Here is a 25,597-nt window from a genome sequence, read left to right as displayed (position 1 = left end):
ATAAAAATGATAATAATATGATAACATTAATAATAATAATAATGAAAATTTTAATAAAATAATAAGTTTTATAATAATGATAATAATAATATTAATAATAATAATAATGTTATAATAAATCAAATATATCAAATTTCATATTTATGCATTATATAATAATATTAATAATAAAGATATTAATTTTATTATTAATATTTATTTTTAATCATAATGAAGTACTAATAGTAATATTAATAGCTATATTTTAACTTGTATTTTATATTATTAATTATGTAATATCATATATTATATAATAACTTTTATTGAATATTTATTAATTTATTAATTTATATATATATATATATATATATATATATATATATATATATATATATATATATATATATATATATATATATATATATATATATATATATATATATATATTACAATATACATGTAATAATAATTATACAAAGAAATCATATATTTTATATATAGATTCACTTTTAATACAACTTAATGATTCTGTTTTATTATTTTACATTTTCATTTATATGTATGTATGTATATATATATATATATATATATATATATATATATATATATATATATATATATATATATATATATATATATTCATTTTACATATTTACTTACAATCAAATTGTTCGTGAATCATCGGGAATAGTCAAGGTCAAATGCATTCATGAAAAATAGTTCAAACATTTTGAGACTCGGTTAAATAGACCTTGCTTATCGTGTCGAAATCATATTAAGATCAAGTTTAAATTTGATCGGAAATTTCTGGGTCGTCACACCAAATACGGCCACGGCAAATCGAATGTGCACACCTGCTGCCCATATACGACCATTCAATACGACTTGTCAGGGTTCAACATAATTATGAAAATGCCATAAGCATTTCATATAAGTAGATGGCTTATGATTCATTCCATTTCATCAACCAATTTAACTGCATTACCTCCAAATTTTTACACACACTTCTACACTCTCTCTCTATAAAGTCTCTCTAGTTTCTCTATCTAATTTCTCTCTCTATATTAGAGTGAGAAAAGTATGAGATTTATTTAATAGTTCGGAGTAGAAGCTAGTTTAGCAATGTAATGCTGATATGGCCAAAATGGACGGTTTATTTTTGAGGCGGTGTCGTTATGTCGCCAGCAGTCTATCAAGGTTCGTCACAGGAAGACTGGGGTTTTATATTTGTATTTAACTGGGGTTCTAGCTATGAATCACATACTTGCCTCTTTCTTATAACGAGTAAGTGATAAGTATAACCTAAGTTCGTATTTTTGTATGTTTGTCTGGTAATGTGGGATTAAAGTTTGTCTAATAGATAACCCTGGAAGAAGTAAGGTGTTTAAGGTATGTATATAGATATAAATATAGATAAATAACAGATAAGATATATGTAGTACTCTAAGCTGAAGGCAGGTTATAGCCGGAGTCTTTGCTTCCTAAGATGAACACTAGACCTCAATCAAAACGGGGAAAACCCTATCTGACTTGTCACTAAGAATCTAGGCTTTGAAGATTCTGGCCAATACAAGTATACTCACTCCCAACGTTAATCTTTTGTAGATTGAAATGACCTTTTTAGATGATATCCTAGGCTCATGAAGAAAGTAGTATACTCAAGAAAGGTGCTGGCTTTTCTTAATCTTAGTTATTTTGACTTAGGCCTAACCTTTCACTTAATACTATGTTATGCCTTAACATTAACATATGTTCAATCTCATATGTCATTCTGAGGTACTGTTAATTGGGTAAGAGGTCTATCCTTTGCAATTAATTACTCAACCCTGGATCATCTTACAGCATCTAAAAAGATCCTTCTTCTGACGCGAATCCTGTTTCTGGGTTAACCAGTATTCACTGAACACTATAGTGACTACCCTAATCACAACCTTAAAGCGGGTAGCTCTTCTCTGATAGATATGTGACTATCTATACGTAGGTACTAACCCTCATTGTAACGTTAAACAGATATAACTACTTACCCTGTATTTTATGATTGATCAGGCCCTAACACTAGGTTATGGTCACGTGGATAATTGGAAAGGGTGGTCCGTAAATTAGACTTCTAAACCCGTCAAGGTTTCAGCATAACAATAGCATAAGTTTCAGATAGATACTAACATATATAACAATTATAACAGATAGACGTAAGCATAAGATGAAAGCAATTTAAAAATAACCAAATATATCATTTAAATATAAGGAAGGTGTTCACCGTATACAGACGAGGTTCAGACTGTTTCAAAGGTGACATTCTCTATACCACTCCTAGTACAATCTTCGACGTTCATCTCCGGGTACTAAATTTCCCGCACTGAGGTGAGAAAGCCTTGAAGGTATCTAGCTTTCTAGTGAGAGAAAGCTAGAGTGTGATGTATTAAGAAATGGAATTGAGAAGTGTGGTGGAATGGAAAACAAGTGGCGTATTTATAACCAAAAAATTCTGGTAGACAAGCCGAGTACGCGACCATGCAGATTGGGTAGGCCGTGTGCCATGGTCGTTTGAAGCAGCCGTGTGGTTGCAATGCCCTGGTGAGGCATCCGTGTGCAAGCCACCCTAGGCAGGCCGTGTGATTTTTGGGCAGACCGTGTGGGCAGGCTGTGTGGCCAGTCTTCGTTGGTCATTTTTGCTGATTTCTTGGATCGTAACTTGGTTTCCGGGGTCGTAACTTGAGTTTCATCGTTTTTGCTCTAGATTCTTCGTTATAAGCCCGATTTCGTTGTTTCTTCTTGCATCGTCCTCGTAATCACTTGATCTATCAAATGAAGCAAATAAACGCTTAAACTGGAGATAAAGTTAATTACTTTAATGTTTTAGGACTAAATATCGGGAGTAAAAACATGACTTTTTAGCCGATATCAAATGCCTTGTATAATTTGAAGAAATACAAGTATTATTTGACACACAATATTTATCGGTAATATTTATCCTTTCGTTTATTAATTTGTCATAATGTTCTTGCTTGATGTTTATGACTTATTATTATTATAAATGCGTATTTCCATGATGTGTGAGTAATTACATGATTGTGTGCCATGATTTAATAATGTTAGTTAGGGGAAAGATTATTGTTTCGTATTCGCTTTCTATCTATGATTTTAAACCTCGTTATAATGTTCCTTCCACCAATAAACGTGATTAAAACTTTTTTATAAAGTCGAAAATTATAAAGGTAATTAATTATCTGCGTTTATACATTAGTCAAGGTATGAACCCATCAAAATACTATAAAGTACATGGGGAATTACCGTCGGACCGGATCAAGACATTGGTCAAGAGTATAAAACTCGAGGAAATACTATTACAATAGTAGAGTACATTGTTGATGTACTATAGGAACACTTGAGCATGCTTAAGGTTAGAAGCTATGGATCCACTATAAGTGTAGTACATTATGAAAACTCTATATGAGAAGTACATTCTAGGAAACACTGCTAGTGAAGTACATGGTGGATAACTAAGGGATTTATTGGGTAGATTTAATTAAGGGCTGGTTTAAATCATAAATTTTAATTTAACACACTACAATACAAAGTTATTTTATAAATTTTTAAGGATGGCGGAGAACCATTAGAGGTTCTAATCTGTCTATACACCTTTAGATTTTACCAAAACCATTGATATGAAGTAATTCGAAACGCGATCATAACCGCTTACTTGTGTGCTACACTATGGTGTTAAGAAAGGTTGGATATAATATGTATATGACTATGCTACTTTATTCGTGCGCCTGAGGTATGCATTACATCCAAGATGGGCCGCTTATATCCTTTACCAGATAGGCGTCAGGAATTGAGAATAGTCCATCCGATAAGAATCATGATGACCTAGTTCCTCGTGACATGCTAATCGAGAAATCAACTAGTAGAGAATCTAGTGTTTACACCAAGGTATATCTACCAAGGAGTGTCTCGCAAACATCCTGACACTACATTATTCTAAATTATGGTAAACCACGTCTTCTTTGTCCTTAGCTGCTGCATGCTAGCTAGCTTACTTTAATTTTATTGTTGTAATATTTAAATATAATTATATAACAAATCAACCCAACTATAGCCTTTTCACAATTTGAAATTCCGGATAAAGTGGTGTCTAGAATAAACCGGTTGAACTTGGTTGTTGGATTTTCCAAACATTCGCCAATTTATTGGGACCAAAAAGATCTTGCCTCTCCACAAAAGGTGTACCTGGCCAGTTGTCTTGGATACCCAATTGTGTACAAACCCCCCCATCTTAATCAATAAATTATATGAATAAGCTTTGTTTCAAATTCGATCGCTCAAGGAACGACCCTAGATCATATTTGCCTTTGCTAACCCATTGGAAGGAAGAATATATTTTGGCCCAGCATATATAAATTAAATTAACTAGCTTCCTCTTGAGACCCGCTCCGTCGACCTCGTTACGCGAAAAACATAACCGACTTTTTGAGCGATATCAATCACCAAATTTATGAAGTATAGAAATTTTATCACCAATTAACTAGCATTAACTAGTCAACAATCTATATAATTGAATCAAAGCAACAAACAATCACAATAATTGAGCTTTTGATCAAACACAATAACACTTTATTCAATTAAACATTATAATCTAAAAGATAGAACCATCCAACCAATAAAGGTTTCACATCTAAGCAAACATTAAAGGTTTATCTACTTATAATTAAAGATAAATCAACCAAACACATGATAACAATAGAATTCATAATAAGCTCACAAATAAATAAAAATCAAAGTACCAATAGTGAAAGATGATCAAGTCTTCAAACCTAGATGAAAAGCCCCATAGAATTAGTGAAGAATGAATTTTGAATGGTTAAAATCGCCCAAACCTGGCTCCTATTTCGTAAAAATTAAATTAAGATCAACTGCTGCTCGAAATCAGCTTTTAACTCAAATGAGGACGAAACCTGGCTTCATATTTTCACTCGTTGCCTTCCTTTTTCATGAACTTTGCACAGAAGATCCCTATCTCAAACTTGAAAAAACATATTTAACTTTTCAGCTCCAAATTAAGCAATATTCACCCAAAATACTTCCAATATCATCCTCGATCCATAAACTCTAATCTTCAATAATAATCAACACTAAATCTTCAATAATAATCCAATAATAGCCAAACTGAAACCGATATTGCGATGATAAAAATATATAAATATATATAATGTGTGAAGATGAATTCATAATTTAATCAGTCTTATATCAATCCTTTTGCGTTTAATTAGTAAATTGATATATATAAATAGTCTTGGAAGTACAGAAAATGTAGACACTAATATGGTGTTTCTTTTTAGTCTGCATATCTTACTATATCTTATGTCTGCGTACTCACAAACATTTTTACTAAGGCATAAGATAAAATAATGTCTTATTTAGTCTACAAATCCGCAGACTTAAAAATGTGCATCTAAGTGCTGCAGACAGGATATAGTTATTTTTCAGACATAAAAACAAATAGTCTTTAGTATTCAGCATATAGACATTTAGGTCACATCTTCTTCATTGACGTAGTCTGCAGACCTTTAGACAAAAACATTTTAATAAACAAACTAACACCTAAAAATGAAACATGTCAAGGGTTTGAAGTTGGATTTTTTACGTTAGCTCTACCTCACACAAGTGCACCTTTTATCGGCCGTAATGTCTCATTGATGTCTCATTGATCTACAATATAATATCAAGATTTATTAGTTTAATATGGTTTACTGCTCCATTAGAATTGTGCATTTTTTCTTATCAAAATGTGAATCTAGCTCGTTTATATCGTTGAATTGCTTCATATAATCCTTTTCACTTTTAAATTTACTCCAGTAAAGGTTCGTTCTTTGTTTTTCCTTCTGATACTTTGTTCGACTATTACTTTAACTTCTAGCTACTCTTATATTTTTCCTTTAAATATTCTCACCTAGTTGTTATCTTATCTTTTGGCGCCGCTACTGGCCTTCGGTACCCTGTCGGAGGTCAGGATTCCTCCCATTTCTCTCCTTTTTCTCCTATTTCGTTCTTCTCTCATTTTCTCTTGTTTCTCCAGCATTTGTTTGATGAGTCCGCTGGAGTGGTGAAGATCTGATTTCAGGTGACAATCTACGTGTAGATATCGGGTTTCAGCTCTGACTATGTTGCTTATATTTTGCACCTAGGGTCTTATTACGTGGCAACTCATGTAGATGTGTGGTGGCCGGTGTTCAAGTTTTCTGTGGATACGGAAGTCTTCAACGCGTTCTTGACGACTCGTTGTGTTTGCCAGAAATAATTTTCGTCCGACCTGTACCTCAAGTTTTATATGTAGCCTTTGTTGTTTATTTTCCTTGCCATGTTACGTATTTGTCCATCATGTTTGTGGTTAGTGTTGAGAAGATCTGATGCATTATGAAACAGTTCATGAGGGTTCTGGATGATGCAAGTTGAGATATTCTTCATTTTGAATTGTTTAGCAAATGGTAAGTTAAGTAATGATACGCATAAACAAATCCCTCGTGTAGCGCATGACACGTGCTGCTCACGTGTCATTTACTGAGCAAATAGCAATTCAAGCTACCAACGGATCTTCGGTCCAGCGGTACCGCGGTTACACTTATGTACTCGCAGGGCTAGAGGTCTCGGGTTCGAACCTCGTCACCCGCTCTAGGAATTGAAATATATTCCTTGAAGGTGGCCCAAATGGAAGGTTTTACCGACCCGCTCCGGGACTAAGGTCCGGCCCGCCTGCCCCTCGGGATGGTTAAAGGGTCGGATCCTCAGAGTGTGGTTCGGGTTTCCTGCCCGAAAGCGCGCGTGTGTGTGCAAATGATGACTAGGCTTCGGTCCGGACTGATCCAAACTTGCCTTTAAAAAAAAAAAAAAAAAAAAAGCAATTCAAGCTAATATAAGCGCTCAATTAAATGGCGCATATGTGTATCAAGTAAGGTATTCAGCGCCAACATAGGCAAACATGCGCTGGCATTAAAACCCGCGCGAAGGACTGCAATCTACCATTCACATATAAAGCATGAACAAACAAAAGATAACACACCACGACCCCGACATTGTACGTCTGCCAGCCGGTGCTACAGCCTGCAAAGCAACTATGACAGACAAGAAACAAATCTGACAGGATGCTTTTACTTTTGTCAGCTTTGCAGGCAAAAAAGTATGATCGGGATCAAGCATGCTCTTTTTGTCCTATTGCGTAGCACTTGTGGACAAAGGAATTTCAGCTATGAATAGAGTGTTAACTCTCCATTACAAGGATCGTCCGAGATAGATAACAATCTCAATAAAAAATATCATTAGTCGAACCCATGCTACCAGATTGCATAGCACTCTGTCCGCGCTACCGGACTCACATTATCTTAAGCTTTACCTTTAACGGTTATAGGTAATGTGCTATAAACACTAACCCTAATACCTCCTTTGAGCCATCAATACCAGCTATCTCAACGATAGTGGATCAACGTTTAACCACCTATGTTGAGATCTTCATCTCACAATAGGGTTATTCATGGTAAACTGGACCGGAGGTTAAATTCGAAAGACCCTTAAATCCCCCTGTCTTGTTGTCAAGTATGGACCAAACTCACTAGATCTATTTTATGCTTGATCAAATGGCACCATCAGTGGGAACCTAAGTTAAAAGGTTTAGTCGATCTTTTCTCTTTATGTCCTTTTACGTTTACTCGTCTTTTCTTGTGTATCGTTAAAGTAGTGAAAATGAAGAGCAAGCCAAAAGCATCAAAAGCTCCACCAAATTGAACTATGTCACCTGTAGGAATAAAGCCTTCAAACAAAGGACCTTCTGGGCATTCCAGTGAGACTCCCCTGAAAAGCGTGTCCTTATCCTCAACAAGCGCTCTTATGTCTCCTTTCAAAACAACAGAGGTGACTCGCAAGATACCGTGGGTCTCAAACACTACTTATGTGGGAACTATTACAGTTTACCCAATCTCTGAATATATCCGAGGGCTTACCACCAATGGTGCTTATGATCAATAAACTCCGGCCACCCCTGCAAGCGTAGTGGAAGCGCTGGAGAACGTGGGTATAGATACTACTAGCCTTAATATCCAGAGCACACAGTCTTCATCGACACTATATCAAGAGGTGCCCCCCAAAGTACCAAGACCTAGTCCAATGATATGAGCGATAGCTCGCGCCGCTGAAGGACCTCATAACGTATCAGCGACGTAAACAAGAGAAGAACGCGCACAGAACCAAGCAAACTTGGTTTACTCTCTAATGAAAGCATCACCCGATGACATGGTCCAGGAGTTTGAACAACCTAGAAGAGCTAAACAGATGATTAGGAAGCTGTATGCCCGAATGAAAGGCGTCACAGTCAAGACTTCGTTTGAAACTGCCCTAGCTGCATAAAAGTTCGCCTCTCACATATTGAATCATGTTTCTGTCCCATTACCATTGATCCCACTAACACAGGGATATTATGACGGCTTTTCTAATCCAGATGATTTTTTACAAAAATACGAAGGTATCTCACACAATCGACGTTGGTCCGATGAAACAAAGTGTTTAGAATTCCATCCACTTCTCGAAGGAGTGGCACGAAAATGATTTAACAACCTTCCACCATCCCATATTAGCTGTTACGATGATTTAAGGACGCGCATTTTGCTCAATTTTCATAACTTGCGTGTGTCGAAAAGGACACACGTGGAATGTCACGACATGATGCATGAGTGCAGCGAATTGTCCTCAGACAATTCATCGAAAGATATTGTAGGGAGGTGGCTAGGATCCCAAACTTGGCAGAATCCCAAAAAGTGTATGGCTTCATCCATGGAATTTGTAGGGACCGACACCTTTTGCTATGATAAAGGCTTCGAGAGAGGCCCCCTAAGACACTGGCCAAAGCCATCAGAGAAGCGAATGAGAACATGTGTGCTGAAGAAAACACTACCAAATTCTCTGGGTATGGAAGTTCAAACTATGGGCGCCGAGATGATTAGAAATCACCTAATGGTGGCCGCCATTCAGGAGGCACTTACAGAAACTAGCATGATTCAAGTCCATATTGCCATCACCACAGCAATTACAATTATCGAAGGAACCGTCTAGGAAATCAAGGAAACAATCACCAGCAACATCATATACATCGTGATAACAGTATCCGTGACAACCATCAAGCGCTAATCAAAATCTTGGTAAAAAGTCTTAACGAAATTCTTGTAATGGAAACCATATCCCAAATGTTTTAATGACCGACGCGCATGTCCGATTACGCGCGACGAAATAAGTCGAATTTTGCAATTTTCACGATGACTAGGGTCACAAGACAAATACATGCAAGGCACTGGCAGAAAAGGTTGTCGCGTGCTTAAAGAGCGAAGAGCTAAAACATATGAAGGTATGAAAGGATGCGTAGAGGGAGAATAGCACCATCCGATGCAGAAGAGGTAGAGTAGCACCATCAGATGCAGAACCGCTTCAGCCATGGGAGAAGGTACATATTGTGTTCCCATCGGTTGGAGAGCGCAAGAACGAACCGATGATCGTCAAAGGGTACCTAACCGAATGTGGATATACATAGAAACAACTTGGCATAGACAATGGGAGTTACGCAAACATTATGTTTGAGCATTTCTTTGATGAGTTGTTCAAACTCAGGGAAAGCTTAACAACGTCTAAAGAGAGATTTCGGGGACTCTCTGATGAGCTCACCTGGTCCCTAGCGACTATAGAGGTAGAACTCGAACTTCACGATGACCCGGACAAAGGCAAGGTTTGGAAAGAAAAGGTGAAGGTCTGTGTGATACGTACCTATTCTGACTACGATGCCCTATTGGGATGACCAACGCTCTAATATTTCTGAAACAACCCAACCCGTATTCCATGCAATAAATTTTTTTTTTAATGATGCACGTTTACGCGCCAATTAACGATGTAAACCATTCCCCAAGTTCCATTTAAAACATACAACAATCTAAATGTTTACAAAAGGCACGAAGGCCATTAATTAAGTTTAATACAAGTTCGACCCATTAAAATGATAGTTTTAATCCAAACAACACTTCGAGCATGGTTTGGGGCTAAACTACCCAAAACGCTAGGCCAACTTCAAAAGCTTCAACAAGCAACATCAAGGGACATCTAGTGCCCAACAACCCCTTTGCCCTTATTCGCACCTGCATCTAAAAAGATAAACAACGAGAGGGGTAAGCTAACGCTTAGTGAATGCAATAATTATACATGTTCATATATAACCTACTTACTTGCAATCACTTACAAATACCTCATACGAGCTAGCAATTTGACAAACATGCAAACATCATGCATAAACTACTATCCACAATTCACAAGAAGCTAGCAACCAACAATAGCATATAGTTCATAATTTAATATGCTAAATACACATTCACACATCCATGGTTACCCGATCATACAAGGGAACGGTACTCGAAAGATCGCCGGAGTTCATAACATCCATTAGTGTTACTTAAACACCGCGTAATCACTAATTTCCCCCGGGTGATGTCTTAAACACCGCGACTAATTCACCCTCATGACAACGTGGCGTCTTAAACACCGCGACGAATCCACACGTCAATCAAAAAAATGAGTGGTGTCTTGAACACCGCGACAATTCCACTCCCATGACAATGTGTCATCTTAAACACCGCGACAATACCACATGTCAATCAACCATGAGTAGTGTCTTAAACACCGCGACAATACTACTCGTTACTTAGAATGTGGTGTCTTAAACACCGCAGATAATGCTAAAAACGAACATATATTTCATAGCATTATTCCTCAAGAAAGACAAGCTTTTAGTTGCAATTGTTCTATTTAAAAGTGATATTCGTTTAAATAATAAAAGGTGAAGATAAAAGACAGATTCGACGAATTGAAGACGCAAACGACCAAAAAGCTCAAAAGTACAAAATACAATCAATGAGGTTCCAATTATTGATAAGAAACGTCTCAAAATTACAAGAGTACAAGATTCAAAACGCAAAGTACAAGATATTAAATTGCACGCAAGGACGTTCAAAAATCCGGAACCGGGACCAGAGTCAACTCTCAACGCTCGACGCAACGGACTAAAAATTACAAGTTAACTATGTATATAAATATAATATAATATATAATTAATTCTTAAAATTAATATATATATTATAATATATTTATAAAACGTCAGCAAATTAAAAGACAAACCTTTGTGAGCTGGAATTACGAACTCCGCGAGTTGCGGAGTATGGAGGCCAAAAATGCCGCGACTCGCGGAGCAGCCAAATACGAAACTCCCTATAAAACCCAACGAATTCTGATCATTTTTATCATCCAATATATCAATCTCTCTATATCTATACGTAATATTTATATTTATATTTATATTTATATTTTAATTTTAATTTTAAATCCTAATAATAAGGGTATGTTAGCGAATGTTGTAAGGGTGTAAGTCGAAATTCTGTCCGTGTAACGCTACGCTATTTTTAATCATTGTAAGTTATGTTCAACCTTTTTAATTTAATGTCTCGTAGCTAAGTTATTATTATGCTTATTTAATCTGAAGTAATCATGATGTTGGGCTAATTACTAAAATTGGGTAATTGGGCTTTGCACCATAATTGGGGTTTGGACCAAAGAACGACACTTGTGGAAATTAGACTATGGGCTATTAATGGGCTTTATATTTGTTTAACTAAATGATAGTTTGTTAATTTTAATATAAAGATTTACAATTGGACATACCTATAAATAACCATATACACTCAATCGGACACGATGGGCGGGGTATTTATATGTACGAATAATCGTTCATTTAACCGGACACGGGAATGGATTAATAGCCACTAGAATAATTAAAACAGGGGTGAAATTATGTACAAGGACACTTGGTATAATTGATAACAAAGTATTAAAACCTTGGGTTACACTCAGTCGACATCCTGGTGTAATTATTAAACAAAGTATTAAAATCTTGTTACAGTTTAAGTCCCCAATTAGTTGGAATATTTAACTTCGGGTATAAGGATAATTTGACGAGGACACTCGCACTTTATATTTATGACTGATGGACTGTTATGGACAAAAACCAGACGGACATATTAAATAATCCAGGACAAAGGACAATTAACCCATGGGCATAAAACTAAAATCAACACGTCAAACATCATGATTACGGAAGTTTAAATAAGCATAATTCTTTTATTTCATATTTAATTCCCTTTATTTTATATTTAATTGCACTTCTAATTATAGCACTTTTATTTATTACTATTGTATTTAATTGCACTTTTAATTATCGTACTTTTTAATTATCGCAAGTTTATTTTATCGCACTTTTATTTATCGCAATTTCATTATCGTTATTTACTTTACGCTTTAAATTAAGTCTTTTATTTATTTAATATTTTTACATTTTGTTTTAACTGCAACTAAAGTTTTAAAATAGACAAACTGGTCATTAAACGGTAAAAACCCCCCTTTATAATAATAATATTACTTATATATATATTTGTATTTTTATAAAAGTAAACTAATATAGCGTTAAGCTTTGTTTAAAGATTTTCCCTGTGGAACGAACCGGACTTACTAAAAACTACACTACTGTACGATTAGGTACACTGCCTATATGTGTTGTAGCAAGGTTTAAGTATATCCATTCTATAAATAAATAAATATATTGTGTAAAATTGTATCGTATTTAATAGTATTTCCTTGTAAAATTTAATAGTATTTTATACCCCTTAGCTTTAACTATCAAGTATTTTTGGCGCCGCTGCCGGGGAACAATCTAGCTTAAAAGCCGGAAGCGTAACGCTAAATTTTTTTTTTTTAAAAAAAAAAAAAAATTTATTTTTAGTTTACTTTTATTAAAATTCACTTTTGTAAAAATACGTTTTTAATTATTCGAAAATATAAAAAGAAAACAAAAATTTATATATTTTTTTAGATTTTGTTAAATATTTAAGTTTTATAAAGTTTCTTTATTTTTATTTTATAAAAATATAAGTTTTATTTAAATATTTTTATTTAAAACACAAAAAAAAAATTTAATATATATATATAAATCTATTTTTAAGATATTTTTAAAATTATAAAGTAGTTCTATTTTTATTTTAGTTTTTAAATATAAGTTTTTATTATATAAATATTTTTATTTAAACAGAAAATATAAAACAGAATATAATAAAAAAAAACGCGTCGAATTTTAATCAACTTGTCATCTGAAAATTGGAACCCCGCGACTCGCGGAGTTTGCAGCTTCGAATACCGCGACTCGCGGAGACACTCTGACACGCCGACAGAAACCCTAATCAGGCATTAAATACGGGGTAATTATTAATTATTATTATTATTAACCCTAATTACTTATTACTATTATAATTAGTTTTATTTTATGTTTCTTTTTATTTAATTTATATATTTAGTTAAATTAGTTTAATTAATGTAAAATTACTAGTTTTAATAAATAAATAATATAAAAATAATATTTTTATAAAAATTGTACTTTTTACAACTTTTTGTATATTTTTATATTTTCTCCCTTTTTAATTATTTTAGCGTAATATTTGTATTTTTCGCTCGTATTTAGATATAGTTTTTGCCATAGTTATTTTTTTTTACTTCTAGATTTTTAGGTTTTGCCGTAAAATTCCTTAAGTGCTTTTTCTTTAGACTAAGATTTAGGTGCTTTAGAATTTTGCGACGCCTTTTTAAGTTTTAGTTTCTTTTTAAGTTATTGCCATTTGGGATATAGTTTTTCTTGTAAGCTTTAATATTTTTAGACACCTTTTACCTATGTATCAATTATCATTCCAATTAGTAATCTCAATTTGCGATTATAATTTTAAGTTAGTGATAGTAATAAGGTTGGGTTAGTCGAGTGTTTTTAAGTTCTATAAGTCACTCTTTTTCTTTCTTATTTTTATTTTTCGATCTTTTTCCGACGCACTCTTTTTCTTTCTTATTTCTCGTCATTCTAGTTTTAGGACATATATTTTTATTCTACTTCTTATCTAAATTTCTTAAAATTACGAAAATTTATTTTAAGTGGTTAAATTGATAGACATCAAAATTTTCTGGTTCGTAGTAATAGTTGGATTTGTACGTGGACCGGGTTATTGGAGTCAAACAGTCCTCAATTATATTGAGACCAAACGAATCCTGCCCCTCTGCTGCATCTTTTGGCTATTCAAAACGTGGGCAAAATCAGAAAAGTCTATTAATTGGATAACTTATATAATTTTTCTTTCCTTTTAAAAACTAATAGGATATTCAGTGAATGCACCGAGCAAGACGTTCACCACCTTTTGTACGTTCACCACCTGTAACTAGATCAAGACATTTAGCAAATATTATCGCCGTTGATTTTTCTTTAGAATCGTCATCCAGTCGACCAAGTACTCCAGTTCAAATTTCCGATAATCCATTTTTTTGAACCCGGCCTCACAATTGAGAATCCGGAGAATATTCAGGGTCGATTCATAGATCCTGAACCACTAAACTTTCCTCCGGAACCACCAATCATTCAAACAGAGATTGTTGAGGAATGAACCATTAAATCAGAATCCTCTAGTGATTCCGATTCAACAAATTCAATTATGGAGAATCTGGAACCTTTAAGTATGGAAGACCGAATGAGAGCTAAACGCACTGGCCAAGGTCACGCAATTACTCATCCAGACATAAATGCGCCAGATTATGAAATCAAAGGACAAATTCTACACATGGTGACTAATCAATGCCAATTTAGTGGTGCGCCGAAGGAAGATCCAAATGAACATCTTCGTACCTTTAATAGGATCTGCACTCTATTTAAAATAAGAGAAGTTGAGGATGAATAGATATGTCTCATGTTATTTCCCTGGACTTTAAAGGGAGAAGCCAAAGATTGGTTGGAATCGTTACCTGAAGGGGCGATTGATACATGGGACGTTTTAGTTGAAAAATTTCTTAAACAATTCTTTCCGGCATCTAAAGCCGTAAGACTTCAAGGAGAAATTGTTACGTTCGCACAGAAGCCAAATGAAACTCTATATGAGGCGTGGACAAGATTTGGAAAGTTATTAAGAGGATGTCCGCAACATGGTTTAGACACCTGTCAAATAGTACAAATATTCTACCAAGGATGCGACATCACCACAAGGAAAGACATAGATATAGCAGCTGGTGGTTCCATTATGAAGAAAACCGAAACTTATGCTTACAAAATTATTGATAACACTGCTTCCCACTCACATGAGTGGCACCAAGAAAAAGATATCGTTAGATCATCTAAAGCAGCTAGAGCCGATTCTAGCCATGACTTAGATTCCATTTCCGCAAAGATAGATGCTGTCGAGAGACGAATGGAAAAGATGACTAAGGATATTCACTCAATACGAATTAGTTGTGAGCAGTGTGGAGGACCACATTTGACAAAAGATTGTCTGAGTATTGAATTAACAATGGAACAAAGAGAGAATATTTCATACATAAACCAAAGGCCTGGAAATAATTATCAGAATAATTATCAACCGCCAAGACCGATCTACAATCAAAACCAGAATTATAACAGAAATGTTCCATACAACAACCAACAAGGTCCTAGCAATCAACAAGTGTCCAACAATAATTACAATAAGCAAAGACCTAATTTTCAAAACAAACCACCACAACCCGATGATAAAAAGCCAAATTTAGAAGATATGATGACGAAGCTAGTTGAAACTCAAACGCAGTTTTTCACATCTCAAAAACAAACCAATGAACAAAATGCTCAAGCATTTAGAAATCAACAAGCTTCTATTCAAAACTTGGAACAAGAAGTAAGTAACCTAGCAAGGTTAATAGGTGAAAGAAAACCGGGAAGTCTACCTAGTGATACAAATGCTAACCCCCGGAATGAAACAGCTAAAGTCATTACCACAAGAAGTGGTACAACACTTAAACCACCTGAAATACCTGTAACTTCTGATGAAGCTATTCCTACTCCACAAGAACCACAACCTGATCAAGATAAGGAAAAAGAACCGGTAGTTGAGAAGGTTAATGAAGATAACACTGTTAAGGCTAAACCTTATGTTAAACCATACCAACCACCACTTCCTTACCCGAGTAAAATGAAGAAAGAGAAACTTGAAGCCGAGCAATCTAAATTCTTGGATATGTTTAAACAGATAAATGTAAATCTTCCTTTCATTGATGTGATTTCAGGAATGCCTAGATATGCTAAATTCTTGAAATTTCTAATCTCAAATAGAAAGAAAATGGAAGAACTCTCGGCTGTTACTATGAATGCTAATTGTTCAGCAGTGCTGTTGAATAAGATACCAGAAAAACTATCTGATCCAGGAAGTTTCACAATTCCATGTTTTCTGGGTAGTCTTAGTTCAATAGAAGCATTGGCAGACTTAGGTGCTAGTATAAATCTAATGCCGTATTCACTATACGCTAAACTAGACCTTGGAGAATTGAAACCAACCAGAGGGATAGTGGAGAATATGCTAGTTAAAGTTGGTACTTTAGTATTTCCAGTAGATTTTGTTGTTCTGGACATGGAGGAAGATTCTCAAGTTCCTCTCATATTAGGAAGACCATTCTTAAACACGGCTAAAGCAATGATAGACGTGTTTGGTAAGAAATTGACCCTAAGTATAGAGGACGAGAGTGTTACCTTTTCAGTTGATAGAGCAATGCAACAACCACAATCTGCAGATGATACATGTTATTATATTCAAACTATAGATGCACATGCAGAATTATTAGAAGAATTTCCAGAATTACAAGGAACCGGAGAATGTTCTTTAGGAGAAGGAACTGAACAAATTGATGAAGCTGAAATGTTAGCTACACTTATAGCTAATGGATATGAACCAACAACAGAAGAGATTCAAATGCTAAAAGAAGAAGACAGATATCGATATAAATCATCGATAGAAGAACCTCCGAAATTAGAGTTAAAGCCACTTCCAAACCATTTGGAATACGCTTATTTACATGGTGAATCTGAATTACCTGTAATAATATCGTCTTCTCTTACTGAAAATGAGAAATCACAACTCATTTCTGTGTTGAAAGATCATAAACCAGCCATTGCATGGAAAATTCATGATATTAAAGGAATAAGTCCTTCGTATTGCACACATAAAATCCTTATGGAAGAAGGTCATAAAATGTATGTGCAACACCAACGAAGACTAAATCCTAATATGCAAGATGTAGTTAAGAAAGAGATTATTAAACTGCTAGATGCAGGTTTGATATATCCAATTTCTGATAGTCCATGGGTAAGCCCAGTTCAATGCGTGCCTAAGAAGGGTGGCATGACTGTCATTACAAATGAGAAAAATGAGCTTATTCCTACTAGGACTGTAACAGGATGGCGTGTGTGTATTGATTATAGAAAATTAAATGACGTCACCAGAAAAGATCACTTTCCCTTACCTTTCATTGATCAAATGTTGGAAAGATTAGCCGAAAATAGTTACTATTGTTTTCTAGATGGATTTTTTGGATATTTTCAAATTCTAATAGCACTCGAAGATCAAGAGAAAACCACATTCACGTGCCCTTATGGTACTTTTGCTTACAAACGCATGCCATTTGGACTTTGCAACGCCCCTGCAACCTTTCAAAGGTGTATGATGGCGATTTTTCACGACATGATAGAAGAATGCATGGAAGTTTTCATGGATGATTTTTCAGTCTTCGGTGATACATTTGAATCATGTCTAGTTAATATTGAACCAATGCTGATTAGATGCGAACAATCAAATCTAGTTCTTAATTGAGAGAAATGCCATTTTATGGTTAAAGAAGGCATCGTTCTTGGACATAAAATCTCAAAAGAAGGAATTGAAGTAGATAGAGCTAAAGTAGATGTAATTGCTAAACTTCCACATCCCACCAATGTTAGAGGAGTTAGGAGTTTTCTAGGGCATGCCGGTTTTTACCGACGTTTCATAAAAGATTTTTCTAAAATTGCCACTCCTATGAATAAACTCCTAGAAAAGGATGCTCCATTCATCTTTTCAGATGAATGTATCAAATATTTTAATATTCTTAAAGAGAAACTCACTAATGCGCCGATCATGATAACACCGAATTGGAATCTACCATTTGAACTAATGTGCGATGCAAGTGATTTTGCAATGGGAGCCGTTTTAGGACAAAGGATTGAAAAACGATTTCAACCTATTTATTACGCTAGTAAGACGTTACAAGGAGCACAAACGAACTATACAACTACTGAAAAAGAACTCCTTGCTATTGTCTTTGCTTTTGACAAATTTCGTTCATATCTCGTTCTAGCAAAAACGGTGGTCTATACCGACCATTCTGCTCTTAGATACCTATTTTCGAAACAAGATGCTAAACCAAGATTAATCCGTTGGATCTTACTCTTACAAGAGTTTGATATTGAAATCCGAGATAAAAGAGGAGCAGAAAATCTCGCCGCTGATCATCTTTCTCGTCTTGAAAATCCCGAATTAGAAATTCTAAATGAATCGGCCATATAAGACAACTTTCCTGATGAATATCTATTGAAGATAGATTATAATGAAATCCCATGGTTTGCAGACTATGCAAACTACTTAGTTTGCGGATTCCTTGAAAAAGGATTGCCGTACCAAAAACGAAAGAAATTCTTCAGTGATATAAAACACTATTTCTGGGAAGATCCACATCTGTTTAAAAGTTGTCCCGATGGAATAATACGCCGATGTGTATTCGGAGATGAAGCTAGTAAAATTTTAAACCATTGTCACACAGGACCAACAGGAGGGCATTATGGGCCTCAACTAACAGCAAGAAAAGTTTACGATGCTGGATTCTATTGGCCTACAATTTACAAAGACGCACACCTTCTTTGCAAATCCTGTGATGCATGTCAAAGGGCCGGAAAAATAAGTCAACGTGATGAAATGCCACAAAATGTCATACAAGTATGTGAAGTATTTGACATTTGGGGTATTGACTTTATGGGTCCATTTTCAAAATCTCATAATAATCTCTATATTCTCGTTGCCATTGATTATGTATCTAAATGGGCGGAAGCACAAGCTCTCCCAACTAATGATGCACGAGTTGTAGTGAACTTTTTAAAACATCTTTTTGCAAGGTTTGGAACGCCGAAAGCTTTAATAAGTAATCGGGGTACTCATTTCTGTAATAATCAACTTGAAAAAGTTCTTAAAAGATATGGAGTAACTCATAAAATCTCCACCGCATATCATCCACAAACAAGTGGACAAGTTGAAAATACCAACCGAGCTTTAAAACGTATTCTAGAGAAAACCGTAGGATCAAATCCGAAGGAATGGTCCATTAAATTGGAGGATGCACTCTGGGCTTTTAGAACAGCCTACAAAACTCCAATTGGAACCACACCTTTTAGACTTGTTTATGGAAAAGCATGTCATCTTCCAGTAGAAATTGAACACAAAGCATTTTGATCTTTGAAGACATGTAATCTTGATATACATGAAGCTGGACATCTACGATTAAGTCAACTAAACGAATTAGAAGAATTAAGACATGAAGCATACGAAAATTCGTTAATCTATAAAGAAAGAACGAAGAAATGGCATGATAAAAGAATCAGAAGTTTAAAAGAATTTAAAGAAGGAGACAGAGTTCTTCTTTTCAATTCACGATTCAAGCTATTTCCTGAAAAATTGAAATCAAGATGGTCTGGACCATTCATAGTCAAAAGAGTTTTCCCATACGGAATGATAGAATTAATAAATTCAAATGGGATTGAATTTAAAGTTAATGGTCACAGAGTTAAACACTACATAGATAGTCCAATGGAAGTTGACAACGAAGTTAATCACAATTTCGATACCACAGCTAACTAAGTGTGGGGAGAATCAAATCTTTAAAGGATTTTATGTATTTCTGTTAGAGTTAGATTGTCTGTTTTCGTGTAGTTCTCGAAAATGGAACCCGAATGGTCTTTCCCTAGCAGACCCTAAAGAACTAGTCTTCTCCCCCCATTCTGAATTTTTATTTTTTTTAGAAAATGAAGACTGCCTGTGAACTAAACAATGGTCTAATGCTACACGCTTTGATCACTAAACGTAATAATGACACACTTCCGAGTGAAATAGTATCAGTAATCAGAGAAAGATTGGACGGAGTAAGAAAATAATCCAGATGCGAAGATAATAAGTTACAATTTGGTAAAGGAAAATCAAAATCCGCAGTGAAAAGAAGAGCACGACACCTAGAAAGATGTCACAAATGCGGAAAATGGTCACATGGAGGTAAATGTTCAAATAATCAAACCTATTCAAATACCGAATTTGTTACTTTACGCAGAGACGGACCGTTCATATGTTTAGAAGAAAAACACTGAATGCCGCGACTCGCGGCAAAATCCCCTTCAAACTCCGCGAGTCGCGGAGAATGTATTTACAGCTCACACCCTTGGAGTTTCTCTGCCGACGGTTTTATAATATATATATATAATATATATATATAATTAATATAATTAATTATATATTATATTATATTTATATGCATAGTTAACTTGTAATTTTTAGTCCGTTGCGTCGAGCGTTAAGAGTTGACTCTGGTCCCGGTTCCGGATTTTCGAACGTCCTTGCGTACAATTTTATATTTTGTACTTTGCGTTTTGAATCTTGTACTCTTGTAATTTCGAGACGTTTCTTATCAATAATTGGAACCTTTTTGATTGTCTTTTGTACTTTTGAGCTTTTTGGTCGTTTGCGTCTTCAATTCGTCGAATCTGTCTTTTGTCTTCACCTTTTATTATTTAAACGAATATCTCTTGTAAATAGAACAATTGCAACTAAAAGCTTGTCTTTCTTGAGGAATAATGCTATGAAATATATGTTCGTTTTTAGCATTATCAAATATTCCCACACTTGAGCGTTGCTTGTCCTCAAGCAATATCGTCTTGAAATACTAGAATCACTTCTTTATTCTTCACACTTTGTACATCAGTGATTTCTATACGGCGGTATAAACAATGGTAGTAACGATATGGTTTACAGTCCCACATGACTATAAAAATTTAGATCCATTAAGGAAATTGGATCTTTATGAAAACATTTGATCTTTTGAAAATTAAATCTAGTTTTTACCCTAGATAAGTTTTCCGGGATAACCCTTTACCGGTGTTTGCAAAATATTTTTGTGGGTTTGGTGGGTTTTAGATTTGAAAATTTTAGCTCAAAACTTGCGGTTTTGTGTTACCCACTTGCTAACCTTGTATTAGGAAAGCAACACGTCCAGTTTACTTGTTCCGTATATTACCTTTCGGCAAACTACCGTCCGGTTGTAAAGGAAAGCGTTGAACAAGCAACTGTTAAGGCAATGTCCCGTGACATGCTTTTGATTATGGTCTATAACGTGTCGGACGCAATTACTATCCTTGGTAGGAGCAATAGTAAAGCTCATCCTTATAATTTTTCGGTCTGGCACAAGGTCCTGTCTTTGAACATGTTATGCAACCACCGTTCTTACGGTTGACACCCGATTTAGTTCAGGTGACCTAATGAATTCCAGGTGAATTCCTAGGATTTTACGTTCAATGGTAATGAACGCATTGAAAATAGGGTTTTCAGAAAACAAATCGGTTTATAATTTTGATCAAAATATTTTCTCGTTCAAGCTCGAGTTTAGATATCATCGAATTCCATGAGTTTGAATTCTCAATCTTTAAGGTCAATCTCTAGGATTGAGTAATATCAGTCTTAAAAGCTGATTTTTAATCTTTAAGGAGATTATCCTTTCTGGGGATCTGATTCATTAGTCTTATCAAACTAATTTGCACGGTGCCCCCCATTATACGAGATAAATCCTTCTCATGGTTAGGATAAATCTGACCACATGGCGACCCTGTTTAATGCTGAGGTCCGTGGATTTCCTGCTGATTTTAGTGATGACTTTTCTAGATTTTTCGTCAACCTACAGCTGGTCTGAACGACAACTTCATGACTTTTTCGGAAGACTTTACTTCCTTTTAATGATGGAATTGATTCATCATGTAGATCCATCTCTTCTTTTCTTTCATCGGGTAAAACAGTTTAGTTTAGTCCAAAGCAAAAGTATTTTCAGTTATTTGTTACAGATATATGTGACATATGTTTAAAATAACTTGGTAAATTTTCCCACACTTGGCTTTTTATTTTTCTTTTTATCGTCCTCTATTCCATTTTAAATGAATTTTGACATTTTAGTTTGTTTCTTAATTTATGTTCTTTCTGAGATAACAATAATTTCGGTGTTAAAACCTAGTTTTATCGTTCATAAATATGTATAAACATGATTTGAGTTCATTTAATTGAAAATTTTGAAAAATTTTACTAGAATTGGGTAGTCAGTATATAAGACTAGGGCTGTTCTTTTTTATCAGAGAGCACTAGATTCTAATACAACTACTGCTTTACTAGTATTTTTAATGGTAACCAAGTGTATAAAGTAAAAAAATTTTAAAATCCGAAAGAATTTAACCCCTTCCCACACTTAAGATCTTGCAATGCCCTCATTTGCAAGAAATCAGTAACAATTTAAATTATTGAGGGTGATTTGTGTGAAAATGATTAAATTTTACCAAAGTTTCCAAATATATTGGCGTTTGTTTGCTGAATGATAAATGGTGCACATCATTTGTTCATTCCGTCTTGTTGTTATTTCACATATATTTTGCATCTTGTCGTCAAAATTAGTTGCTTTTGCTGAACTTAATGCCAGTCTTTGAAAATGCGTTGTTTTACCCTGTTGTGTACATAAGATAAACTGCAAACATATATACATATTTTTGAAGTTTGGTATATTACCCCACATTCAAAAATTATTAAAATCTAAGAATAAAAGTTAGACAATTATAAAAATGATTACAATATTAACAAAAATATTAAATGTATCAATAATTACAAATTACAAAATAATAAAAAATAATAAGTAAACTAAGGATGATATTGGTACCAATAGGGGTTCCAGGCATAACCATAAGTACTATAGAATGCTTCGGCAGGGTCATACGTAGGATATGGTGGCTGCATCTCTATAGACCAAGGAGGGAAGACGGGTTTCGGTGTAGGAATATAGTTTCTACCTATATGTTGGCAATGAGCTATGATCTGGTTCTGATGAACTTACCAATCTTCAAATGCTCTCTGTCTAGCATTTTCGTATTCCTGAGAAGCTATAAACCTATGAATTTCTTGCATCTCATTCCCCCCTCCTACATTACCTTGCTGCTGGTTTCTCTCCACCTGTGGATGTCTACCATGGTATCGTACTGCGGCGTTATTTCGCCTTTTCAAAACTTTCGCACCATGGTATACATTTAAACCTATAGTATCGCGGGGTTCCGGCTCTTCTAGTAATAATCCCCCCGACTTATATCCACACCGAGATATTCACCGATCAAAGTAATAAAAATACCACCTCCTATTATGCTATGTGGTCGCATCCCCCGAACCATAGCTGATAAATAATAACCCACACAATATGGTATACTTACAGCGCTTTGTGGGTCTCGAATACACATATGGTAAAACAAATCCTGTTCATTTACTTTTTCTTTGTTCTTACCCCTTTGTGTAATCGAATTAGCTAAAAACCTATGTATCACTCTTAATTCGGCTCTATCTATATCCAAATAAGAGTAATTTCCCCCTTTGAAACGGTGATGGCTTGTCATTTGACTCCACACATCGTGTGTATCAAAATTCTCATCTATCTTTCTACCGTTTAGTATCAATCCTCTACAATCGGCAGACGCTAATTCCTCAGGCGTATATATACGTAAAGCATGAGCCATGTCCAGTAAAGACATGTGACGCATCGAACCGCCTAACAAAAATCTAATAAAAGAACGATCGGTTAAACTAGCTACCCGATCATTCAACTCTATACTACATAACAATTCTTCACACCATACTTTATATACAGGTCTGCGTATGGTGAATAAACATATCCAGTCATTAAAAGAAGAATTACCATACCTCTGTACAAGTAATTCCCTAATTGGCCCGGCCAATTCTACAGCTTCTAAGGGTCCCCATTCTATGACCCTCGGTACCTCAACAACCTTAGAGTGAAGAGTATGCAAACCCCGTTGATATTTTGGATAATCTATCCAAAGTCTGTCAAATCTCAGGTTCGGGTGCAACTCTTCCAAGTGCATATCGGAAAAGGTCATGACTGGATGAGGTACATCCTGCTTGTAGTAGTTATCCACCTCCTGTTGTTCCAAATTCTCAGCAGGAGCATTGCGGGCTTGGGATGAAGATTCACCCCTTTCATTCTGCAAAACACATCAAACACAAATTTTGTGCATCCAAATATGCATTGGTGTCAGCAAAATCATCAATCAAAATAATTACAATGACATTATCAATTTATATCAAACTTAAGCTCATTTTCGTATTTTCATCAAATCTACACTTTTTCAAATAAGCATATACGAAAATGTTCGCCAAGTTCATAAGCATTCAACTCAAATAACATGTCAAAATAATCATTACTAGCAATTAAACAAGTCTCAAATGGCATTATCTTTCAAAAATCAAGTTCATGAATTTTAGACTTGAAAAAGTCCACTTTAATTCTCAAAATCATGTTTAGGCTCAAAGTTTGGATCATTTAACTACCTAGACATGTTACACTACTCAATTTAGCAACAATTCATGACAAAAATCGGCCATAACCTGTTTATATCAAAAAGCCCCAAATTTGCTCAAGAACACAAACCCTAGATTACTCAAAATTTGAAGTTTAAGGCTTCTAATCATGTTAAACAGCATCAATCTAGGTTATACAAGCATAATACATAAACAATTTAAGCCTAATTACACTAAAAAGCATCAAAATCAAATTGGGGAAAAATTTGCTCAAGAACATCAAATTTCGAATTAAATGGTGTTTAGGTGTAGAAATTTACCGTTTTTCTTGAGTAATTCTTAGATAGCATCCTTCTCAACATGATCTTAGCAAAAAATTTGGTGATTAACGGTTAAAAATTGGGATTTTTGGGGTGTTTTTGGGTGTATTTTCGGGGTTTTTTCGCAGTTTAATTCGCTGTGTTTTTGTGTGGTGGAGTGTACTGATCGTTCAGCTCTTTTTATTTTTTTTCTGATTTTCGGTACCTCCGCGAGTCGCGGGGATTTACCCTCCAAACTTCGCGAGTCGCGGAGTTTGGTATATTTTTTTTTTTTTTTTATAATCATTAACTTTTGAAACAATTAAGTACTTAATTTTAAAATTTTGTTTCCCTTGTTATTTAGGACGAGGTCGTTTCGGATCGATGTCCTAGTCCGTCCTTCGATAAAATTTTAAAATTTGTCTTTTTGTAGCGATTGTTTTAAAAGCTAAGATTTTTTTGGGTTTTTTAATGTTTTTGGCATACTCTAATTCAATAAGATTAAAAATAATGATAATAAAAGTTCTCGTCCCTCCCTCGGGTAAAGCAATTTCGGTTCAAAGACCTAGTCTTCAACTTACGACGAATTTAAAAATCATATTCTTAACTTAATGAGATAAAGTAAATTTTTGTTTTTAAATTCACACAACTTAAATATGAAATTCAAAATTAATATTAAAAATTCACACCAAACTTAAAATTTGAAATGCATAAAATTAAAAATTTATATTTTAAAAATTAAAAATT

This window comes from Rutidosis leptorrhynchoides, chromosome 2 (genome assembly GCF_046630445.1).
Source record: "Rutidosis leptorrhynchoides isolate AG116_Rl617_1_P2 chromosome 2, CSIRO_AGI_Rlap_v1, whole genome shotgun sequence".
NCBI lineage: Eukaryota > Viridiplantae > Streptophyta > Magnoliopsida > Asterales > Asteraceae > Rutidosis > Rutidosis leptorrhynchoides.
This window is presented reverse-complemented; position numbering follows the sequence as displayed.